This window comes from Musca domestica, unplaced genomic scaffold (assembly GCF_030504385.1).
Source record: "Musca domestica strain aabys unplaced genomic scaffold, Musca_domestica.polishedcontigs.V.1.1 77, whole genome shotgun sequence".
Classification (NCBI taxonomy): Eukaryota; Metazoa; Arthropoda; class Insecta; order Diptera; family Muscidae; genus Musca; species Musca domestica.
In genome coordinates this window covers 2,729,146-2,749,911 of record NW_026712400.1, presented here as the reverse complement: position 1 = coordinate 2,749,911, position 20,766 = coordinate 2,729,146, and positions in this window count along the sequence as shown.

Below are 20,766 nucleotides of genomic sequence, written 5' to 3'. Positions count from 1 at the left end.
ATGTTCTGCCACTGGATCGAAAGCCCATTTAGAACTACAAATACCAAATTTTAGACAGATCCGTGGATAATGTGATAAAAATCATCAAAATACCGTTATATGGGGGCTATACAAAAACGTGGACCTATACATTCAATGTTTCGCCATCGGAGCTAGAACCTATTACGAACTACATATAGAGGTACCGTTATATGAGGGCTATACGAAAACGTAGACCCATACAAATAAAGTTTCGTCACCGGAACTAGAACCCATTATGACCAACAAATATGAATCCGTGAAAAAATGTGGCAAAAATCATCAAAATACCGAATATCGGGAGGTACCGTTATATGGGGGCTATTCGAAAATATGAAACTATACATACAATGTTCCGCCATAGGAACTATAATCTATTATGACCTACATATACCGATTTTTAGACAAAACCGTAGAATAAGGGGAAAAAATAATGTAAATACCGAATATCGGGAGGTACCGTTATATGCGGGATATACGAAAATATGGACCTATACATACAATATTCTGCCACTGGAGCCAAAACCCATTATTACTACATATATTAATTTTTTTGACAACTCCATGGAATAATGTGGCAAAAAAAATCTAATCACCGAATATCGGGAGGTACCGTTATATTGTGGTTATACGGAAACGTGGACCCATATATACAATGTTCTGCCACAGGGGCTAGAAGCCATTAAGCACTACAAACAGCAATTTTAAGACAAAACCGTGGAAAAGAGATGCAAAAATCATCAAAATACCGAATATCGGGAGGTACCGTTATTGGTTCGATATTACCCATCTATAAACTCCATCAAATTTGTTTAAAAATATTAATATTGGATACTTTGTTCGAGAGTAATAGTGCGCGACAGCCAGCAATACAGATAGATGAATTTCGTCCAAAAAGACATAGGGTTTAAAAACGTAATTTCGATGAGAAACATATTGGCTGTATCAAATAAAATACACCATCTATAGGACCTTCGTAGCCAAAAATGCCTTTCGAATCCAAGGTTCGGGGAGTCCCAACCGACAAAAATTTGATTTTTAAGCATTTATCTATAAAAATATTAAAACATTATTTTGTGGGTGAGGGAGGTTACTTGCGTCGGTGCTCTGACGCCATATGCCCGCTGGTAAAAAGAGCTAGATCTTGCTAGATATTGCATGTGGGTACATTCTGATGTGAAGTCTTATAAGTATTCTAAAAGTACTAAATGGAACTGAAAACTACATTCATTGTATTGGGCAAACGGATAGAACTAGAATTCTGAAATTTGAATTGAGGGTCGCGGATGGGGTATACAATAAATCTACCACATGTATGTTTAGAAAGAAGGATTGATGTAAGAGAGTGCTTTTGGAAATGTGTACTTATTATAAGAATTGTTCAAAATGGTACTAAATTTGGTACAATTTGGATTTGGATGAAGCTAGATATTTGAAATGTTGGTATTGGGGTCACTGCTGGTGGGTAGAGTTAAAAACAAATATGTTGTTTTGGAAATGCGTACTACCAGTATACGAAAAGTACTAAATAGTACTAAATTTGGTATGGGGTGAACGGATTGTGCTTGAAATATGAAATTTGGCATTAAGATCATTGTTAATATGTATAATTGAGTTTTGGACATCGTTGAAAAAGTACTAAATGGTACAAAATTTGGTATTTGGTAATGAGGGTTTTCGATATTGTCGAAAAGCCCAAACGTGCACTAAAGTTGGTGTCATTTGTAATTATATGAATTAATAGAGGACAAAATCTTGACGAATCAAGCTTGATAATACAAGCAGGTGGTTTTGAAAATAAGTAGAATTTTTTTTTTTGGTAAGACATAGAGTTGGAAATCTAAAATTTGGTATTTGTATCACTCTTTGCCCGAGGGGTTGATATATGGTGGTGCATTGAACATACGTACCAAACAATTACGAAAAGTACTAAATGGTATTGGATTTGGCATTTTGAAGAAAGGATAAACCTGAAAATCTGAAGTTTGGATTTAGGTGTTTTATGTTGCGTAGGATAGAAGTACCAAAGAAACAGCAAAGGGAACAGTCGAGCGGCACTACACTGCAATATGTTAGAAGTCCCCTTTTGTCCAAATCCATTTTGGAAGATTCCGCTTTTGAGATTATGTCATAGAGCTCTGCCTAGGTATTGCCATTAGTTTTTTGACCAGGGACATTTGTCCAATATTTCCGAATCCCATTGATACTATTTAATGTAAGATGTGTACTTTCAGACTTTTTTCCTAAATGTTTTCGACCTCACGGAAACTGTAAAGGTTGATTCAATTACTGAATTAAAAAAATAACACACTTATATATTTCTTCATTCCCTTAGAGAAGTGTTAATCAGTATTTACAGCCTCTAAAGGATGAATACACACGCACATGCACCCGCGCCCATACGCATATTTATGACAAGAATGAATATCATATCCATTTACGATTATTATATACATAAGTACTAAAAATTCCTCCGATTTAAATTCCGAATGCATTTTAATGTAATTTCACGCTTGGCCACCTAAAAAGGCAACAACAACTCTACATAACTATATTAATGTTCGTCACGCAGCCCTGAAGAGTAAAAAAGCAAACAAAAAAAAAAGGAACTATTAAAAAACCATTATTCACTTTTGTTCTGTTCTGTAATCCTCGGAATGCTGCCACGTAGTTATGCAACCATAAAATAATCATTGAAAATTACGGTTATTTTCCAAGGCATTAAAAGCAATAATGATGGAAACATAGCGATTATCCTCACTGTCACATCGAAGGCAAACAATGCGATTACATTGCAGAGGGAAAGAGAGCACATCTGCCGCAAGCAGCGCAAGGTTGTATGGGTGCAACATAGGTGTTGCAGTTTTTATAGCCTCGTATGTCATTTGATTTAATTTGGTGCAATGTCTCAAAGGGAGCAAATGGTCCAAACTTGGTATATCGTAATATTTTACCAAACTTAAATCGATTTGAAAGATGAGCCGAATCGGTCCACTACTTCTGGTATATCCTCTAATAAAGTTCCAAATATTAAATAAATCATACATTTATCTTTATAAAAGAGTATAGTTATGGAACAACTGACAACGATTCATCGCAGCCCAGACGGAACGGCTAAAGCTAAACAAGTAAAAAAGCAGGTAAGTTCCTCCGGGTCGAGCTTTTAATACCCTCCACCATTTAGGACAAACTAAAAAAATTTCAAAAAAATCCGTCGAAAAATGCCGCTTATAGAAAAAACCGTTATATGGGGGCTATACCAAGATAGGTTGTAATACCCATTACGAGCTTCAAATACGAAATTAAACAATTCCGGTGAAAAATGTTCCTAAAATCATCAAAATTCCGAATATCGAGAGGTACCGCTAAATAGGATATATGCGATATCGTGGACCCAGGGCGTTAAGAACTCAGATGGAACTCTTTGTGTAGATTTTGAGACAATTACAGGCGGTAATGTACCTACAAAAAACTCCTTGTGTAGAATTTCAGGCGATTCTATTTAAAAATTGCGGCTAAAATAAGCCAAAATACCGAATACAGGGGGTACCGTTATATGGGGGATGTACGATATCGTGGACCTATATAGACAATTCCCTTCAGGGGTAAAGAACTCAGAAGGAACTCCTTGTGTGGATTTTGAGACAATTCCATTGAAAAATGTGGCTAAAATCATGAAAATACCGAATATCGGGAGGTACCCTTATATGGAGGAACTCCTTATGTGACAATTCCTTTAAAAAATTAAGATGAAATCATCAAAATACCGAATACAAGGGTACCGTTATGCATGTTGGCTATACGATATAGTGGACTAATATAGCCTATCTTCGGACTTGACCTGTCTGCACACAAAGGCCTGATCGTTCGTTTTGATTACAAGAGGCGGACGGACATGGCTAAATCGTCTTAGAATTTTACGCTGATCAAGAATATATGTACTTCGTTAGGTCTTAAATTATTATTTCGATGAATTACAAACGGAATGACGAACTTAATATACCCTCCATACTATGTATGGTGGAAGGTATAAAAAATGTACTACATTTGGTACCATTCCGTATCATTAGAACGGTTAGAGCTAAAAACTTAAAATTTGGAACGGAAATCCAGATTGAAGAGTAGAATCAATGTAAGGGGGTATGAAAAGTACTAAACGGTACTAAATTTAATACGATTTGAATTTGGAGGAACGGATGGAGCTGGAAACTTGAAATTAACATTGCTCGTGGAGTGTAAGACTGGGTTATGGTGGAAGTTTTCGAAATTTGTACTTATGTGTACTAAATGTTACTAAATTTGGTACAATTTGGGTGAAGCAATAGAGCTGGAATTCTGAAATTTTGAAATAAAATTGCTATTGTTAAGTATGTGTACTAAATGGTACTTAATTTGGTACAATTTAAATTTTGGGAGAACCAATAGAAAGTTAGAATCCTGAAATATGAGAATAAGATTTTTTATTGGACTGTATGATGTAGGTAGTCATGAAAATTTGCACTTAGGTGTACCAATTGGTACACAATTTGGTACAATTTTCTTCAAACTAATCATATACCAATAGGCTTATCGAATACATGCCACTTAAAAAATTTAATATAACGACCCAGTCTTGCTCACACCTCTCATTGAATATTGTCTACTTAGAAAAATGACTAACCCTAGTACACAAACTACCATAAGAACAATGAGAATATGAAGAATCCAACCAGGTACATGGCTGCGAAAGAGTGTGATGGCAATGACACTGCTTGACTGGCTGTTTGTCGAGTGCACGTGTTACAAGGATAATCGTTCGAAAGTACACACTTCGACTTGTTGGGGACCAACTTATTTGAAAAATATGACATTCTGCAAAATATTGTGCGTGCTCCATTCTTATGCTATTATCTGTGTATGCATTCACTATTGTGTATTAGAGCGAAATGCGAAAAGAAAATATGAAAATTGACTTGAAAGTACATTTGAATATATATCTCTTAATAATGTTAAGCGGGATAACAAACAGGGCGTTTTATTAAATGTCGGAATCTAAATGTAAAGAATAATAAAAGTCCATAAGGAAAGGATAAAGGTCGGCCAAAGCCGACAATATGATATTTTTCATAACAAATTTCGTAACAAATTTATGTAAAGTAAAAATTATATGCCAACGATGGATATTATTCAATTCGTAGAGCAACATTCGAGCTGTTGTACTGTAAAATCGGATGCAAATAATGAATAATAAATTATATCTTCATTTGAATATATTTTCACTAAACTTGACGTAGGTCTATCAAATATCATTGTATAAAATCGGGTGAACCTTATATATCGGAGCTATAGCATTATCTGAACTGACATTGTTCAAACTTGACAGAGTTTATTCTAGTCGGACCTTGATTGTATAATCAAATTTTCATTCAATTTTATGGGAAAACCTATCATGGTTGGGACATCATACATTACATTAAATACGACGGAAATAAAGGGCGATTTTTTAAGAGCTATGGGTAAGATTTCCAAAAAAAAAAAACATAAAATCACAACAAATAAAACAATTTTAAGCTCAAACGGGCCGAACCTTCAATATGAGGATACCAGTTCCTCCCGATATTTGGTATTATGATTATCTTTGCCACCTTTTTTCATGGATTTGTCTAAAAATTTGTACTTGTAGTTCGTAATCGGTTCTAGCTCCTGTGGCGGAACATAGTATACAGGATGAGATAAAAAACTGCAACAAAGTCAAACGCCATAATTTGTACATTTTTTTAAATTTTATTGAATGAAAGCAAAAAATATCGGAAATAGCATCAAATTTTAGAATAACAAGTATTGGTCACCTTTGGCATGAATTATGGCCTTCAAACTTCCAATGAAACCGTCACACGCTGCCCGAATATTGCTCTGCGGTATTTTGGCCTATTCCCGGCGAAGCGCTTGCTTGAGGTTATCACCAATTTGGTATTTTTAGTGCCAAACTTGCTTTCCAAAATACTCCAGACACAATGGTCCAACGGATTGGTGTCCGGAGTTTTTGGTGGCCATTGTGCTCTGGAAATGAAGCGAGGAACCTCATTTGGTGGCGCGTGCTGAGTGCGATGGTGCTGAGTCCTGTTGAAATGTCCAAGGTCTGCGGCCAAAATGTTTGCGTACCCAAGGCTTTAACACACCCTCCAGTACATTTTCTCGATAATATTCGGCATTTATTCTGATGCCACGGTCGATTAATACGAGCGAAGAGCGACCATCGGCTGTTATGGCGGCCCACACCATCACCATGGCCGGCGCTTGAGTTTTGGTGGCCAACTAAAGGTGAACATTTTCAGCTGACCTTTGATTTTGCTGGACAACGAAAGTTTTCTCATCGGCGAAAACCAAATTCGGCAGTTCACCACTTTCGGCCAAGCGAAGCAACTCATTAGCTCTTTTGAGTCTATTTTCTTTCTGTTGCGGTGTAAGTTCTTGCACTTTTTGAAATTTCAATGGCTTTACCCCGAGCTCATTTTTCAATATTTGCCGAATGGAATACTGCGATATGTTCAGCTCACGAGCCATTTTTCGACCACTGCGACCCGGGTTTCGATCAAGTCGCTTCTTTACTTTTCGAACCATTTCTGTTGATGTTGCTATTTTCTTCCGTTCATTTCCTTGACGGTAACGAGCGATGGTACGAGACACAAAAGATTTATTCACATTTAAATGCTGGAGTGCTCTAACGATAGCCACATGTGATTTACCATCCAAATATAAAGAAATCACACTTGAATTCCATCACGGATAACTTTTTTTATTTTAATTATTTTATTTTGTCATTAGAATTGAGTGTTGAAGACCCCATAAAGTCCATATTTTTCCAGTCCCGTGCTACTTTCTAATATTTGTAATTTCTTCATGTTTCTGCCACAATTTGTGACTGAATGAGTCACAGCTTGAGATTTCGGAGTTTATTTCATATAGACGTATATCATAAATCTACGTTCCCAACCAATATTCTCTTGGTAGTCAATAGAATACAAAATGTTCTTTTCTGACCACACATTGGTTGGAAACATGAACTTGGGTGTACACTGATGTGTGGACCCAAGATGAACCCTACTCCGAAAATTGAAAATTTTATGAGAAGGGAAAAAACAAGTTAAAAAGCAGTAAGTTCGGCCGGGCCGAACTTTGAATACCCTCCAGCATTCGGAACGAATTTGGAAATTTTCAAAAAATAAAATTCTTAAAAAATTTTGTTAAAATTTTAAAAATACCAAATAATAAAAAAAATACCAAAATATCGTATATAGGGAGGTACCGTTATATCGAAACTGTGCGAAGACCTGCACCTGCATAGACAATTTTCTGTCACAGGCTGTAGCAGCCATTACGAACTTCAAATACCACATTTCAAACAATTTCGATGGTTATTGCACCTAAAATCGTCAAAATACCGAATATAGGGAGGTACTGATATATGAGGCCTATACGAAGACCTGTCACAGACTGTAGTTCTCATAACGAACTCCAAATACGTAGTTTGAAACAATTCCGTTATATAATGTCGCTAAAATCGTCAAAATACGGAATACTGGGAGGTACCGTTATATGGGGGCTATACGAAGACGTTGACCTGCACAGATAAATTTCTGTCTTATGCTGTAGTATCCATTTCGAACTTCAATTACCAAATTTGAAACAATTCTGGTGAATAATGTCGCAAAAATCATCACAAAAACGAATATCGGGAGGTTCTGTTATATGGGGGCTATACGAAGACGTGGACTTGTATAGACAATTTTCTGTCTTAGGATGTTGTATCCATTTCAAACTTCAAATACCAAATTTGAAACAATTCTGGTGAATAATGTCGCCAAAATCATCAAAAAAACCGAATATCGGGAGGTTCTGTTATATGGGGGCTATATGAAGACGTGGACCTAAATGGCCCATTTACGAACTTAACCTGCCTAATGGAAAAATAAACATGTGTGCAAAATTTTAACCGTCTATCTCAATTCATTCGAAAAAGAGAAAGAGATAGCGTGATTACAACAGACAGACAGACAGACGGACAGAGGGACATCACTAAATCGAATTTTACGCTGATCAAGAATATATATACTTTGTTGGGTCGGACATAAGTATTTCGAGAAGTTACAGACAGAATGACAAAGTTAATATACCCTCCATAGTATGGAGGAAGGTATAAAAATGCCAAATAAGGGCCAAAAATGAAAAAAGTAGCCCAGACCCCGAAAGTAACCTAAATCATATGATGGTGATAACAAATATTTGGATATTATAATGGCTTATGCCAAAAGTTGCCTAATGCGTATAGACCCCGATATAACGGTTATATTTGGTATCTTTAAGGTTTTAAAAGAATCTGCGAACTTACTACTTTTTATCCCCTCAGCCATATGGCTACAGACGGTATATATCATTTGATACGGCCAAAACGTGCCTAGTCGAAATAACGGTTTTAGATCCTAAGTCTCTTTGGACCAAATCCGTTTCAAAACATTTGGAGTCGATCTAGCGATGTCCGTCCGTCCGTCTGTCTGTCTGGCTGGTGCGCACGATAACTCTCGAAGGGAGTATCCGATTTTGTCCAAATTGGGTACATCGTAATATTTTTGTCAAACTTAGATCGAGTTCGGAGATGGGCAATATCGGTCCACTCCTTCTGGTACCTCCCCCAAAAAAAGGTCGACATTTTCAAAAAATATATTTTTTGCACAGAATGAGAAAGGATAATCCGAATTTGCTCCAATTTTGCAAATCCTAATATTTGCGTCATTGCTAGGTCAGGTGTGAAAATGGACAATATCGGTCCACTCCATCAAGTACCGCCCCCACAAATGGTCAAAATTTTGAATAATTGCAATCTCATTAAATGTGATGTAAAGGTCCGATTGTCTTCAAATTTCACACATCCTAATATTTGTATTAACCCATGGTCTGGTGTGAAGGGGGAATACATCGGTCCACTCCTTCTGGTACCTCCCCCACAAAATTTTGAGTACCCATGAAGCTCATAAAACGCCAAATTAATATCCGGTTCCATTTAGACTTGGCGCATCTGTCGCAATATTTATATCATATTTTTGGGTCCGATAGGAAATGGGCAATATTGGCCCATTCCTTCGGGATCTACTCCATAGAGGGTCAAATGTTTGAATAATCTTAACACTAGTCGAAATATATTTAAATAATCGAACAAAGGCTGAGGGTATATATCTGGCGACAATACCGACTGATACTTTTTAACTTGTTTACATGGTTTTTGTTAAAATGTATTTCTTTACAATAATGGTTACAAACATGGCAACATCATTTTCAAGGTAGGGCATAAAAATCACCAGAAAAAAAAACTTCCCCTTATGGTAGCCTTATAATGTCAGATCACATATACAGATTTGTATGAGTATGAATTGTTGTGGATAACTTTGAAAATTCTCAAATTCTGTTCAAATTAAAATTCAAATTTACAGCTTTTGGAGGTTACACATAAATGTGCCTTGATGCCCGATTCTTATCTTCGATTGCTGATTCAAATGTATGTACACCCTATTATTGCAACACTTCGAGGGCCAGACAATATCGATTCATTGCCAAAAGGATTTCTAATACACGCCGTGTTATTACACTTACATGAAAATGCGATGTACATTGTTCCCTTTTTTTGTACTATTTAACGGTTCGATATAACGGTTATATTTGGTATCTTTAAGGTTTTAAAAGAATCTGCGAACTTACTACTTTTTATCCCCTCAGCCATATGGCTACAGACGGTATATATCATTTGATACGGCCAAAACGTGCCTAGTCGAAATAACGGTTTTAGATCCTAAGTCTCTTTGGACCAAATCCGTTTCAAAACATTTGGAGTCGATCTAGCGATGTCCGTCCGTCCGTCTGTCTGTCTGGCTGGTGCGCACGATAACTCTCGAAGGGAGTATCCGATTTTGTCCAAATTGGGTACATCGTAATATTTTTGTCAAACTTAGATCGAGTTCGGAGATGGGCAATATCGGTCCACTCCTTCTGGTACCTCCCCCAAAAAAAGGTCGACATTTTCAAAAAATATATTTTTTGCACAGAATGAGAAAGGATAATCCGAATTTGCTCCAATTTTGCAAATCCTAATATTTGCGTCATTGCTAGGTCAGGTGTGAAAATGGACAATATCGGTCCACTCCATCAAGTACCGCCCCCACAAATGGTCAAAATTTTGAATAATTGCAATCTCATTAAATGTGATGTAAAGGTCCGATTGTCTTCAAATTTCACACATCCTAATATTTGTATTAACCCATGGTCTGGTGTGAAGGGGGAATACATCGGTCCACTCCTTCTGGTACCTCCCCCACAAAATTTTGAGTACCCATGAAGCTCATAAAACGCCAAATTAATATCCGGTTCCATTTAGACTTGGCGCATCTGTCGCAATATTTATATCATATTTTTGGGTCCGATAGGAAATGGGCAATATTGGCCCATTCCTTCGGGATCTACTCCATAGAGGGTCAAATGTTTGAATAATCTTAACACTAGTCGAAATATATTTAAATAATCGAACAAAGGCTGAGGGTATATATCTGGCGACAATACCGACTGATACTTTTTAACTTGTTTACATGGTTTTTGTTAAAATGTATTTCTTTACAATAATGGTTACAAACATGGCAACATCATTTTCAAGGTAGGGCATAAAAATCACCAGAAAAAAAAACTTCCCCTTATGGTAGCCTTATAATGTCAGATCACATATACAGATTTGTATGAGTATGAATTGTTGTGGATAACTTTGAAAATTCTCAAATTCTGTTCAAATTAAAATTCAAATTTACAGCTTTTGGAGGTTACACATAAATGTGCCTTGATGCCCGATTCTTATCTTCGATTGCTGATTCAAATGTATGTACACCCTATTATTGCAACACTTCGAGGGCCAGACAATATCGATTCATTGCCAAAAGGATTTCTAATACACGCCGTGTTATTACACTTACATGAAAATGCGATGTACATTGTTCCCTTTTTTTGTACTATTTAAAGAGTTATTCGTAGGAATATGCCTGCTTTAAAAAATACCGTATGCTCAACAGTGGATCATTTAAGTATAACTATTCTTATAAAATTTTAAATTACAGGATGTTATTTTTAATATCAATAATTCCAAAATCAATATTTAGTAATTGATGAAATTTTGTAGGATACATTTTTGGCATGTTCTTAAATTGTATTTCCTTGTCATCGTTGTACCACAAGTGATTATTCGCCGTGCGCCAATGCCACCAACACAAGTAGTTTTAAGTACATTCTATCATTTTTAAAACCAAATTGCGTACAGATTTTTCCCTCCCACACTGTGCCACTCCAACATTGGCAATTGGTTGGAAATCGATATGAGCTATTTTTAAGCCATGGTAATCATAGCACTATAGTGAAATCACATCCAACATCACAAGTCCCAAGCAACTAATCATTTAAATCAAGGTCGATGGGACAATCGAGAACTGAAATTTATGATGGCCTAAGGCAGTGGCTGGATTAATGATATTCAGTTCGTTAATAGAGAGGGAAAATCAAATAATTATAATAAATTCTGTTTTATATTCGGATATTTGTAACATGATAGAGATGGAGACAAAAAAGTACAGTAATATACATTATATGGAGAATTCTATCGATTTCTGTGACTAAACGTATTTGAAAGTGAATTAAAAACAAGTTAAAGAGCAGTAAGTTCGGTTGGGCCGAATTATGAATACCCTCCACCATTTGGAATGAATTTGAAAATTTTCAAAAAAATAAAATCCGTTAAAAATTCTGTTGAAATCTTAAAAATACCGAAAGTAGCCGTTATATTGGGGTCTCTACGATGTGAATACATAGGCTACATAGGCTTTGTTTGTCATAGGTCATTACCATATTCAAATTCAAAACTTGAAATAAACGTTGAATAAAGCAGCTAAAAGCATAAAAATACCGTATATAGGGAAATACCATTATGTCGGAGCTATACGAAGACCTGGACCTGCATAGACAATTTTTTGTCACAGGCTGTAGCATCCATTACGAACATCAAATATGACATCTCAAACAATTTCGGAGAGTATAGTACTTAAAATCATCAAAATACCGAATATAGAGAGGTACTAATATATGGGGCCTATACGAAGACCTGGACCTGCATACACAATTTTCTGTCACAGACTGTAGTTCCCAATACGAACTCTAAATACGTAATTTGAAACTACTCCGGCGAATAATGACGCTAAAATCATCCAAATACCAAATATTTGGAGGTACTGATATATGGGACTATATGAAGACGTGGACCTGCACAGACAATTTTTTGTCACAGGCTATCTATTACGAACTTCAAATACCAAATTTGAAACAATTCCGGTGAATAATGTCGCCAAAATCATCAAAATACCGATAAGCGGGAGGTACCGTTATATGGCAGCCATATGAAAACGTGGACCTACATTGCTTATTTACGAACTTAACTAGTAAACTCTGCATGTATGCAAAATTTAAGCCTTCTATCTCAATTCGTTCGAAAGATAGCGTGATTACAACAGACAGATAGACAGACATCGCTTAATTGACTTAGAATTTTACGCTGATCAAGAATATATATATACTTGGTTGGGTCTGACATGAGTATTTCGAGGAGTTACAAACGGAATGACAAAGTTAGGGTTTAAAAAAATGACAAACAATTTTTTTTTATTTTCTTAATTTTCTTAAAATGTCATCCTAAACTTTGACCACGGATACAAATTCGAGAACAAACAAGTTAAAAAGCAGTAAGTTCGACCAGGCCGTGTTTTGAATACCCTCCACCATTTGCAAAGAAATTGGAAATTCTCAAAAAATTTAATAAATAAAGAAAAAATAAACCAGAAAGGAAAAGTCAAAAGTCAGGCGGGACCGACTACATGATACCTACACCACTATGCTTATTTAGTAGAGCCGATTTTCTCCAAATTTGACGTACATGCTTCTAGACTGAATTCAGTTGGATATACGCAATTTGGTATATAGGCAATTTGAACTGCTATTGGCCATTTGCACAATTAACCCGAAATCGATTGAAGATATATATGGGAGCTATATCCAAATTTGAACCGATCTTGATACAACTTGGAAGAGGTATTTCCGAGCTCTACAAGATATCTGGTACTAAATATCATTCTTGTGGGGTGCATATTTCGAGTGTGAAGGACTTAAACACCAAATCGTATGAAACATCTAAAGGTTGAGATGAAAACACTGTAACCAACTTCAGACTGCTGTCATTTCCAAGCCACTCGTCCGACAGCTCATTATATTGTTTATAAGCGTATAAAAGCATTTTGGTGAGAATTTTCCAGAAAAAAAATTATTCGTGATTGAATTCAAGTGTGATTTTTTTATATTTGGCTGGAAAACCACAAGTGGCTATCGTCAGAGCACTCCAGCATTTAAATGTGAATAAATTGTTTGTGTCTCGTGCCAAAGCTCGTTACCATGATACTGGTAGCGTAGCCCGACGTCAAGGAAGTGGACGGAAGAAAACAGCAACATCAGCAGAAATGGTTCGAAAAGTAAAGAAGCGACTTGGTCGAAACCCGCGTCTCAGTGGCCGAAAAATGGCTGGTGAGCTGAACATATCGCAATATAAGAAATATGAGGTCGGGGTAAAGCCTATGAAATTCCAAGAAGTGCAAGAACTTACACGGCAACAGAAAGGAACAACTAAACAAGAAGCTAAGTTGGGCCGGGCCGAACTTTTAATACCCTCCACCATTCCGAAGGAAATTTAAAATTAAAAAAAAACGAACTTCAAATACCAAATTTGAAAGGATTCCGGTGAATATTGTCGCTAAAATCGTCAAAATACAGAATATCAGGAGGTACCGTTATATAGGGGCTATGCGTAGACGTGGAACTGCACAGACAGTTTTCTGTCTTAGGATGTAGTACCCATTAGGTTCTTAGGAAATTTGAAACGATTCCGATGAAGAATGTTGCTGAAATCATCAGAATACCGAATATCGGGAGGTACCGTTATATGGGGGCTATACGAGGACTTGGACATGCATACAAAAAATTTTGTCGTAGGCTGTAGTACCCATTACGAACTTCAAATACGAAATTTTAAATAATTCCGGCAAATAATGTCGCTAAAATCATGAAAATACCGAATGTCGGGAGGTATACGAAAAACATGGACCGACATGACCCATTTACGAACTTAACCTGCCTACGCGTAAACTATGCGTGTATGCAAAATTTTAGCCTTCTATCTCAATTCGTTCGAAAGATAGCGTGATTTCAACAGGCAGACAGACAGACGGACATCGCTAGATCGTCTTAGAATTTTACGCTGATCCAGAATATATATACTTTGTAGGGTCTATTATGAATATTTCGAGGAGTTACAAACGGGATGACAAAGTTAATATACCCTCCATGGTATAAAAAGATGGATGGTATAAAAGACTCAAAAGAGCTAAAGAGTTGCTTCGCTTGGCCAAAAGTGGTGAACTGTCGAATTTCGTTTTTTTCCGATGAGAAACTATTCTTTGTCCAGCAGTTTGTAAACAAACAAACAAAATGATCGCGTTTACTTGCCAAAGAGGTCAGCTGAAATGTGCACCTTCGCTTGGCCAGCCATGGTAATGGTGTGGACCGCCATAACAGCCGATGGTCGTTCTCCGCTTGTATTTATCGACCGTGGCATCGGAATATATACCGAATATTATCGCGAAAATAATCTGGAGGGTGTATTAAAGCATTGGGCACGCTAACATTTTGGCCGCAGACCTTGGACATTCCAACAGGACTCAGCACCATCGCACTCAGCAAGCGCCACCAAAGAATGGTTACAAAATGATGTTTCTCGCTTAATTTGCAGTGTACAATGGCCACTAAAATCTCTGGATACCAATCCGTTGGACTATTGTGTCTGGAGTATTTTGGAAAGCAAGGTTGGCATTAAAAAATACCAAAGTGTCGATCACCTTAAGCAAGCGCTTCGCTGGGAATGGGCCAAAATACCACAGAGCAACATTCGGGCAGAGTGTGAGGGTTTCATTGGCCGTTTGAAGGCCATAATTCGTGCCAAAAGTTACCAATTCGAACAAATCTAATTTATTCTAAAATTTGATGCTATTTTCGATATTTTTTCTTTCATTCAATAGAATTGAAAAAATGTAAAAAGTACTGCGTTTGACTTTGTTGCAGTTTTCTATCTCACCCTGTATATATGGGAGCTATATCTAAATTTTAACCGATTCTCACCAATTAACATTATTATAAAAGAATTTTCGGTAGCTTGGCACTTGTTGTTCCTATTATGCAGACTATCTTCCAAAATAGGTCCAAATTTTTGTATAGTCCCCACACAACCGAAACCTCGGAGTTTTGATGATTTTTCAATGGAATTGTTTCATAGTTGATGGTTTGAGTTCACAATATGTACCACTTCATGTGATAGAAAATTATCTATTTCGCTCCCTCGCGATATTTGGTATTTTGATGATTTAGCTGCATTTTCTAACGAGCTTGTTTCAAAGTTGGTGTTGGGAGTTCGCATTGGATAAGACAAGGTATCCACACAGGACTACGTTTTGTATGGATCCATATATATTGATGACTTCCAATATTTGATATTGCAAATTACATTCACATATTTTAACAAGTAAGCAAAGGCTACAGTCGAGCGGGGCCGACCGTTGAATACCCTACAACACTATAATAAACGATACAGTTTATATAGGCTAGAAACTCGAAAGAATTCCACAAGATATTGTGACAAATAATAAAAGAACACCATCAGGTTTCGTTCTCTTATTTTCGAATAATAGCAACTTAAATTAATTTGATCATTTCCAATTTATTGGTAATTAAATGGTCTTCCTAGATCTGGAACCAATATTTCCCAAAGACCTATAATCTCTCAGAAGTGGCAAAAGATTAACATTTATTATTGGTTTTTGACTGAAATGCATCTATCTGAGATACAGACATTTGACTATATTCTTCAATGAAATCAGCGTTAACGAAATAGTCCGAAGTGCGTCTTTCCTGCATTTGTGAATTCTCCAAAAAGTCGCTGGAATGGACATTTTCGTATTTAGTCTACAAAAGTTGGTAAACTATTTCACACATTGAATATTTTTGGATTTCCATCCAAGACTGCTTGGCTTTTGCAATGTCCGGTAACCCCCAGTCAAATGTGCGTGAGGATCGGGCGGTAATTACGACCTGCTGGCAATTTTGAAGTTTTTTGGCCCATTTCAACCCCTAAATATATGACGATCATCACCAAAAAGAGTAGGCTTCTATTCTGACCCTCATCTTATCCCCATGTAAAATTTCGTAAGAATCGGGCCATAAATGCGATCTGCATATGATATCCTGATATCCCAACTACTTAGTTTTGTTAGCTGTAGAAATATTACCAAATGTTTCACTCAAAATGAAAATATGCCAAAATTATGACAAAATTGAAAAAATATGAGAAAATGTTACAAAATCAATATTTTCATCTTTAGAGAGATATTTTTATGCGATTTCTTTAGAGGTTTTTTCTTTCTTGCCAAAAGGCCATTCTGAATTAATGAGAACTGTCGAAATCAGTTCAGCCGTTCTCGACACATAAGAGATCTTTCAAGCATATCTTCTTTGATAGACATATATATCGCACATATTTTGCTATATATCCGATTTGTTGGATGTTAACATCAATGTAAAGATCAGAAGTAACATTGTCATGGCTTTGTGATTTCGCCGGGATTTAAAATATTCGCGGTTTAATGAAAAATTTTGAATTTTTTCAACACAAAAGATATGGTCTATTTTACCCGCTAAATATTATCCGATGACCACCCAAATTGGTAGGCTTCTTCCCCGCCCTAAACTCTAGCTACATGCGAAATTCCGCGTCGATTGGTCTATAATTGTATAGCTACTGCAAAATACGACATTTTTTCAGTATTTGGTCCATTTCAACCCCTATACATTTGGCGATCATCTCCAAAAGAAATAGACTTCTATTCTGACCCTAACCCCACCCTCGTGCAAGATTTCGTAAGGATCGGGCGACCTGTAGCGTGATTACAAATACGAGAGACGGACAGACGGACGGACATACATAGCTAGATCGACTCAGCTCGGCGAGCTAGGAAGATCCATATATACTTTCCTATATGGGAAACCAATATTTCGAGGTGTTACATAAATTCTGGCCCAATCAAACTTATAATACCCCCAACACATAGTGTTGTAGGGTATAAAAATTATTGCCTTTCAAATGGCTTAGGATATTAAAATTTCGATTTGACTGAATTTAACAGTTTATTTACATTTTTTCTCATGGATTCCCATGAAGGCATTAACGGGAGAGATTTGATGGCAAATAACAATATCGACAAAACAATGAAAAACTTTTCTGCATTAATTTGTCTACAATTTTCTAATAAAGATGATTAGGCCAACAATGAATGACGTAGACGCATTATTTAATTAATCATTTGAGTTATTTCAAAAGTACGTCTACCCTAACCAACATTGATCTTATCTTCATCTCTAGTGAGCCTTAGCTATAACTATAAAGATAAATACGACGAAAGTGCAAATAAAAAAATTAAAATAAACAAATCAGAAAAAATGTCATCCAAGCCTGAAATCTGGGGCTAAGTATAACTGCAAATAAATTCATCATCGTTTATTCTGTTGTAGCCTTAATGATGGTTATCTACCCTTGGGCTGGACATGGTTTTAAGAGAGACAAAACAAAACAGAAGAAAACCGCACCACCAGCCGCTAGTTTACGTATAATTTCCTTTGATAAGCCAGCATTGCAGGACAGCTCACAAGACAAACATTATTATGGCAGGAATAAATGTGGCTTACATAATTGTTTCCTAGTAACAACGGTTTGCTATGCAAATTCAATTCTACCAAAACCATTTTTTTTTTTCAAATGTCTTTTCTTCTGGAAAGACACTTTGTGTAATAATGAATGCTAAACACGAACATATATTTCCAAATACCGCAAATTTAATTAGAACATCATTTTTATGCTGTGATTCCCTTGCCAGAAAAACATAAATTAACAAATCTATAACTGAAGAGAAGTAAGGAGGATCAATTTTGAGAGAGACCGACACTAGAGCAGTACTTTTACTTTTGAAAAAGCGTAAAAAAAGTTTCTGAAAAACAGGAAAACTCAATAGTAGAAAGTAGAGCTAAACAGAGAAGACGAGTGTGTCAACAGAAGTCAAGTTCCTAACATTTTCCAATTTTTTGTTAATATTCGAATTGTTTTTTTCACGAAATGCTTGCATTTAAGGCACACAGTATCTTTAGTAATATTACTGATAACAATTCGAGGAGTTCTGTTGTCATATTTTTTTAGGGGTATATTTGACCCCCTTTTTCAGAAAAGTCAAAATATTCTAATTCGCATATGCTTAATCGCAATAACTTTGCAAACAACGGCCCTTGTAAGCCATCATCCACACACTGATGAGCAGGTTGACCAACGACGAAGCGCATCGTATAGTGGTAAGTGTCTGATAGTGGCTGTCTGCCTATCCTCTTCACTGCAAACTCAGATCATTTATTTCGTGTCGAAGGAGAGGCAAAATTTACATTTACATTTTAATTTTATTTAAGAACAGGTAAAAAGTTATAAGCTCGGTCGTCCGAACTTTGAATACCCTCCACCATATGGAAAGAATTGGCAAATTTTCAAGAAAAAAAATAAAATCCGCTAAAAATTCTGTTAATATCTTATACATACCGACTGTAGCCGTTATATTAGGGTATATACGACGACGTGGACCTGCATAGGCAGCTTTTGTCATGAGACATTACAATATTCAAATGCGAAACTTGAACAAAACAAATCGGACAATAATGTAGCTAAAATCATCAAAATACCAAATTCAGGGGGGTGCCATGGGGGCAATACCAAAACGTTGACATGCACAGACACTTTTCTGTCATAGGCTGTAGCATTCATTACGAACTTCAAATACCAATTCCGGCGAAGAATGTCGCTAAAATCACCAAAGTACCGAATGTCGGGACGAACCGTTTATTTAGGGCTATAACAATAGTTATGGCCCATTTTCAATACCGAAAGTCCTGCAGCCATAATATACATTTGAGTAAGATTTTATCAACCTACTTCATTTCGTTCGGAAGCTAGAGTAATTTCCACAGACGGAAGGACATCGCTAAATCGACATATTTGAAGTTCATAATGTATACTACAGCCTATGACAGAAAATTTTCTGTTCAGGTCCACATCTTTGTATAGCCGCCATAAAACGATACCTCCCTATATTCGGTATTTTGATGAGTAAAGTACTCAAAAAAAACTCCTTGTGAAAAAAATCAAACAATTGAAAAGTTCTGGTGGCCAACCGAAGGTGCACTTTTCTGGTGATCTCTTTGGCAAGTAAACACAATAATTTTGTTTGTTTACAAACTACTGGACAATGAATGTTTTCTCATCGCAGAAAACCAAATTCGGCAGTTCACCACTCGGCCAAGCGAAGCAACTCTTTAGCTCTTTTGAGTTTATTTATACCCTACACCACAAGGTGGTCAGGGTATTATGTCTTTGTGCATTTGTTTGTAACAGGCAGAAGGAAACGAGGTAGACCCATAGTTCCTTTTAATGATCTGCATAGAATCACATTCTGAGTCGATTTATGCATGTCCGTTCGTCCGTCTGTCCGTCTGTCTATGTATTTTTGTTAACAAAGTACTGTTCGCATTTATTGCCCTATCCTGATGAAATTTTGCACAAATCATTTGTTTGGCCCAAGGACGAACCCTATTGAAATTACAGATAATCGGTCAAAATTTAGATATAGCTCCCATAAATATCTTCGTCCGATTTGCCTTTTATTGTGCACCAAACGTTTAATATCAGTCCGAATAGTATGAAATTTTGCACGTACGATCAGATTGGACCTGAAAATAAGTATGCCAAATTTGATTCGAAATCGGTTCAGATTTAGCTATAGCTCCCATATATATTGTTCATCCGATTTGTTATATTTGTTACTCACAGCCGTAATATGCACTCCGTAACAACGATATTCAGGGAAATATATTAAATACAGCTCAGAAATATCTTTGCCAAATTTTATCGAGATCGGTTCCGATTTGAATATAGCTCCCATATATATTTTTTACCGATTTCAAATTAATTGTGCACCAAATGGACAATACAAGTCCGAATTTAAAAGATACAAATGCTTCGGCATACTTAGTCCTTTGAACTTTAAATTATAATTATAATCATAGCGTGTATGATTGAATTCTCCCATAAAAACTTTTAATTGTTATGTGGAGCTCTACTTAATTAGCAAAGTGGTGTAGGGTATTATAAAGTCGGCCCCGCCCGACTTTAAGACTTTCTTTACTGGTTTCTTTTTGTTGCGGTGTATGTTCTAGCACTTTTTGGAATTTCAATAGCTTTACCCCGAGCTCATTTTTCAATATTTGCCGAATGGAATATTGCGATATGTTCAGTTCAAGAGCCATTTTTCGGTCACTGCGACGTCGGTTTCGATCAAATCGCTTCTTTACTTTTCAAACCATTTCTGCTGATGTTGCTGTTTTCTTCTGTCCACTTCCTTGACGTCTGGCTACGCTACCAGTATCACGGTAATGAGCGAAAATACGAGACACAAAAGATTTATTCACATTTAAATGGTGGAGTGCTCTAACGATAGCCACTTGTGGTTTTCC